Consider the following 6,000-nt stretch of genomic DNA (forward strand, 5'->3'; position numbering starts at 1 on the left):
CGCCGCGGAACTAAAACGAAAGAGACCGATCCTCGAAATTACTCCTAAGAAAGCGGAGAAAAAGACCTCCAGCAAAGATACGCGAAGTCAGGATTCAGCGGAATTCTTCTGGCAATCTCGTATCATCGCAGCTCTAGATGAAAAACGCGAGCCAACATGTGAACTCGTGGTAACGATCTGTCTCGACGAAGCCTTCCCAGAACGCTGCGTCGAGATTGGAGCCAATCTCCACGAGCCTTTAAGGACAGAACTCATAACCTGTCTTAAAAAGAACCTTAATACTTTCGCATGGGCTGCGGAAGATATGCCAGGAATCGACATTAACATAACATGTCACGAGCTGAATATCGACCCAACATTCAAACCCGTCAAACAGAAAAGACGGAAGCTGGGACCCGAACGTGCTGCCGCAGTAAACGATGAGGTCGAAAAACTGCTTAAAGTTGGGTCGATAACGGAAGTAAGATACCCGGACTGGCTCGCCAACCCCGTAGTAGTCAAAAAGAAAAACGGGAAGTGGCGAGTTTGCGTAGATTTTACCGACCTAAACAAGGCATGTCCAAAGGATAGCTTCCCTCTACCACATATCGATCGATTGGTAGAAGCAACAGCGGGCAACGAACTCTTATCCTTCATGGATGCCTTCTCAGGTTATAATCAAATTAGGATGAATCCCGACGATCGTGAGAAGACTGCGTTCATTACCGATCGCGGAACTTATTGCTATAAGGTAATGCCCTTCGGCCTCAAAAACGCTGGAGCAACTTACCAACGACTCGTGAACCGAATGTTCTCCAAACAACTCGGAAAAACGATGGAAGTTTATATCGACGACATGCTCGTCAAATCCCTCAAAGCAAGAGATCACGTGTCACATCTCGAAGAATGCTTTGCACAACTAAACTCCCATAACATGAAGCTCAACCCGACGAAATGTAGATTCGCCGTGGCATCAGGAGAATTCCTCGGCTACTTGGTCACCAACCGCGGCATCGAAGCAAATCCAAAACAGATCAACGCACTAATCGAGATGGCTTCACCAAAGAACAAGCGGGAGGTCCAAAGACTGACCGGCAGAATCGCAGCACTTAACCGATTTATTTCACGATCAACAGATAAGTGCCTGCCCTTCTACGACGTCCTGCGAGGAAATAAAAAATTCGAATGGTCGGAAGAGTGCGAAAACGCCTTCCAACAGCTGAAGCGTTATTTAGCTACTCCTCCAGTCCTCGCAAAACCCGTGGAAGGGGAGCCTTTATTCTTGTACATCGCGGTGTCGGCAACGGCCGTAAGCGGAGTCCTGATCAGGGAAGAACGCGGAGAGCAGAAACCTATTTTCTACATAAGCAAAACCTTGCTGGATGCCGAATCTAGGTATCCGTTGATGGAAAAATTGGCATGCGCGGTCGTAACATCGGCCCGAAAACTAAGACCATATTTCCAATCCCACACGATTGTCATCCTCACGACTTTTCCCTTACGGACAATTTTGCATAGCCCAAGTCAATCAGGTCGATTGGCTAAGTGGGCGGTCGAGTTGAGCGAGTATGACATCGAATACCGACCAAGGACGAGCGCAAAATCACAAGTGCTCGCAGACTTCTTGGTCGAACTTCCAACGGGAGCAATAACCAATGAGGAACCAAATTCCACCTGGCTCCTCCACGTCGACGGATCCTCATCCAAGCAAGGATCGGGTATCGGGATCCGTCTCACATCTCCAACGAGCGAGATCTTGGAACAATCGTTCAGGCTGGAATTCCATGCCTCAAACAACGAGGCCGAATACGAAGCATTAATCGCAGGTTACGTTTGGCTCACGGCTTAAAAATACGTAATCTCCACGCCTACTGCGACTCCCAGTTAGTGGCCAGTCAATTCAGCGGAGAGTATGAAGCCAGAGACGAACGGATGGACGCGTACCTCAAACTGGTCCAAGGTCTAGCTCAAGACTTCGACTGTTTCGCCCTTACCCGGATCCCCCGTTCCGAGAATGTCCAGGCGGACGCCCTCGCGGCCTTAGCATCAAGTTCCGATCCAGGACTCAAAAGGGTAATTCCGGTCGAATTCATCGAACATCCGAGTATCGGACCACCAGTCGTTGTCAATCTCATAGAGGGTCAAGACGACGAGGAAGAAGAAATTACGATACCACCACCATCGGAGCAATCTGATTACGGCTGTTATACCCCATGGCTTCAGACGATTCGAGACTACATTATCGACGGGCAACTGCCCGCCGAAAAATGGGCAGCTCGCAAGATCCGAACACAGGCCGCACGCTACGTAACAGTGGACGGCGAAATCTACAAATGGAGATTCTCCGGACCACTCCTGACGTGCCTGGAAGGAGAAAAGGCGAGGAAAGTAATGGAGGAAATACATTCCGGCTCATGCGGCAACCATTCCGGCGGAAGATCACTAGCCGTGAAAATCAAACGCCACGGATACTATTGGCCAACAATGATCGGAGATTGCGAGAAATTCGCACGAAAATGCGAAAAATGCCAAAGGCATGCGCCAACTATCCGACAACCAGCCGAAGTTCTTTCCTCCATCACATCGCCTTATCCTTTTATGCGCTGGGCCATGGATATTGTCGGACTTCTGCATAATTCAAAGCAAAAGCGTTTCCTTCTAGTCCTTACCGATTTTTTCTCAAAATGGGTAGAGGCGGACTCGTACGCAAGTATAAAAGACGTCCAAGTCGAGAATTTCGTATGGAGAAACATCATCTGTAGGCATGGAGTTCCTTACGAAATCGTAACCGATAACGGGTCTCAATTCATTTCCACCCGATTCGAGGCATTCTGCGAAAAGTGGAAGATACGACTCAACAAGTCAACTCCCAGATATCCGCAGTGCAACGGACAGGCTGAAACAATCAACAAGACCATTCTCGACGGACTGAAGAAACGCTTGGAGGCCAAAAAAGGTAGATGGGCCGACGAACTCGAGGGAGTCCTCTGGTCTCACCGTACCACCCCAAGGCGAGCAACGGGAGAAACTCCCTTCGCCCTGGTATACGGCACGGAGTGCATGATTCCCGCAGAAGTAGAATTTCCCGGTGTTCGAAGAAGGTTCTTACCTGAACGAGAGGAACTCAACAATGCTATGCTCTTGGACGACCTCGACCTCATTAACGAACGCCGGGATCGAGCGCTCATCCGAATTCAAAACTACCAGCACGCCGCTGCGAGATACTATAATTCCAACGTACGGAATCGTAGGTTCAATCAGGGAGATCTGGTCCTTCGCAAAGTCTTCCAAAACACCGCTGAACGAAACGCGGGAAAACTCGGAGCAAACTGGGAAGGTCCCTATAAAATCGAAAAAGTCGTCCGACCAGGTTCTTACGAAATAGCCAACATGCAGGGCATAAAAATCCCTAGAACCTGGAATGCGATGCATCTCAAAAAATACTATCACTAAACAAACCAACTCGCAATCACTGAACTACGAGACGGCTTGATCTCCGCAAGGAGTACGTAGGCAGTTTGCCGAAAGGCAAATTCAGCTGTCCCCCCTCATTAAAAAGGGGGGGGGAGTGGGTACGTATACTCGTATACTCCCAAAAAATCGAAAAACTTCTTACCACACTTTTGGTGTTTTCGACTTATCAAAACATCCTCACCCGCGAAATCGCAACAAGGTCTTCGGAAATCAGTCGGCCGCTTGGGAGAATCAACCTTTAGCATCGCGAGACGTCGCAAAAGATGCCTCAAAGTTGGTTTCTTCCGAGCAAACGAAATCTCCGCAAAAAGACACATACATACACACATTAACATTTATTTTGCGCAAAATAATCAAAACAACGGCACACGCCACCAAGTCCGATGCTGATCACATCGAACTCACAAACGTCCTAAACAGACATAGACATCTCACGGAGATGACTCTCTTACATCCGACACAAGGATAATAGCGCTATAAAAGAAATCCGAAATTTTGGTCTAGCACTTCCGGTCTCCGGAGAGATGCTCGATTCGTATCAAACAAGTCGTATAAGCCGAGAACTTTTCGCGGACTTTACATCGATACGAATCAGGAAGAAATCGCGACAGGAAAAACGATAGCCGGTTAGTCACCGCACAATCCTTAAACCGAAAGTAAACCTAGGTCTTGCCCTAAACCCAGCGCACTGGTCTCTAACATCTCAAAGGCATGATATCGAAAGATAAGAGATTCTTAAACCACGCCTCTATGTTTACGTTCGATACCTTCAGCACCCCCGCAGAGTTCACATCTCGCGGAAGAACTCTCGAAACAGGTCTCGAATAAAACATTCCACAATTGAAGAAGGATATGAGACGACAACTCATCACCTTCCTCCCCACTATTCACAAATTCATAAAAAGCGTTATCCGATTATCATATCATAAAGCCGCAGAGCGGCAGGGATTCAAAGCCACACACGGCCAGTCCCGAAATACAAACAAGGCCATTCAAGGCCGAAACATAAGAACATAAAAAAAAAATGTCTCGCAAGAGATCTAACCCAAGTCACCCTCAGAACTTACGCCCCCTCTTCACCCGCTGCCTCGTCCGAGCCTGGAGCCGCGTCGCTTCCGTTCTCTCCGACCATCGGGTTTTTCCCCTCTGGGTCTTCTGAACACGTCGGAAGGAAGCACGCGGATTTCAGGTCGGCCAGGATGAGACCGAAATCCCCATCCTCGGCCGCCATATCTCCCTTGCAGCCGGACAGCCGGGCCTCTTCGGCCTCCAAGGTCGGGGGAGTCTCACTTTGGAACGACCGAACTACGGCCATCCCGCCCTCAATCGTCGCCAAAGCGAGATCCCTGCTCCAGATACACTCGAGGGAACCCAGGGAAGCAGAAATCCTCGCCAAGCGAGCTTGAAACTCCGCACGAAGAGCATCCGTAGCCTCTTGGATCCCGCGGCGCGCTAGTCCCGCGTCACTCTCGATCTGACGCTGGAGTCGGCGCACCTCCGAGGATTTGGCCTTCCTGGCCTTCTTTTCCTTGAGCAAGGAACTCGCCGTCTTCCCAAGGTCCCTCTCAAGCTCGCCTATCGCAACCTCGAGCTTCGACACTTTCGCAGAGTGAGAGTCCTCGACAGCCGTCAACATAGCCTCGGTTTCGGACCATCTGCCCTGAAGCTCCACCAACTCCCCGGAAAGGCGACTGGTCTCGGAACCACATTCGCTGATCATCCCATCGATCAACGATATGAACTGCGAACGGTAAAAATTCTTGAAACTAAGTCCGTGAAAAGAATGCACGAAAGACGATCGAGAATTCAAACAAGAAACAAACCTTTCCGCGAAGTCCCGATGCTAGGCTCAATCCACCTCGCTGCGAAGTCTCTCCATCACCGCTCTTGGCAAGTTTCCTTTTCCGACTCTTAGGCTGAGTAGCCAGGACAGCGCTAGGAGCACGCAATGCCAGACGATTTCTTTTCTGGCTGGAGGCGGAGGCATAGAGTCAGCGGCTTTCTCTCTGTCCTCGACGAGGATCGGAGTCGTAGAAGATCCCGCAGGAAGGGCTTGCGGGAGAAGAGCCGCGACGTCGGTCCCATGACACGGGGCAACGACTTGCGCGGAAGAAGACGGAAACTCGGAGCCAGTTTGAGCCAATCCTTTCTCGGCTTGGCGACGAACTAGTTTCTCTCGGAAAGAAAGATGACCGGCAACACAAGCCGGCGCTTCCGCCGGAGAAGTTGGAACCGGAGCCGGAGAAGTGGCCTCACCCATCTCGACGTCGGAATCCTTCTTATCACCTTGGGAGGAAGACATGTTGAGAGGAAAGTTATGAAACTAGAGAGGTTTTGAAGAAATGAAGAAGGGAAGGTGTGAAGAAAATGAATGACAAGAGCTCACTACTTATAGAAGTATGGGTTCGGAATGTCGTCTCGACAACTTTTTTCCGCGGAATTTTAAATGTAAATTTCGTCTAATACACTTAACCTTGTCGAAATCACCTATCCACCCGCTAGAGTCATGACTCTAAACGGGCTGGGGGGCTAACTGTTGGGGTCAAA

This window comes from Brassica napus, chromosome A4, assembly GCF_020379485.1.
Source record: "Brassica napus cultivar Da-Ae chromosome A4, Da-Ae, whole genome shotgun sequence".
Taxonomy (NCBI): Eukaryota; Viridiplantae; Streptophyta; class Magnoliopsida; order Brassicales; family Brassicaceae; genus Brassica; species Brassica napus.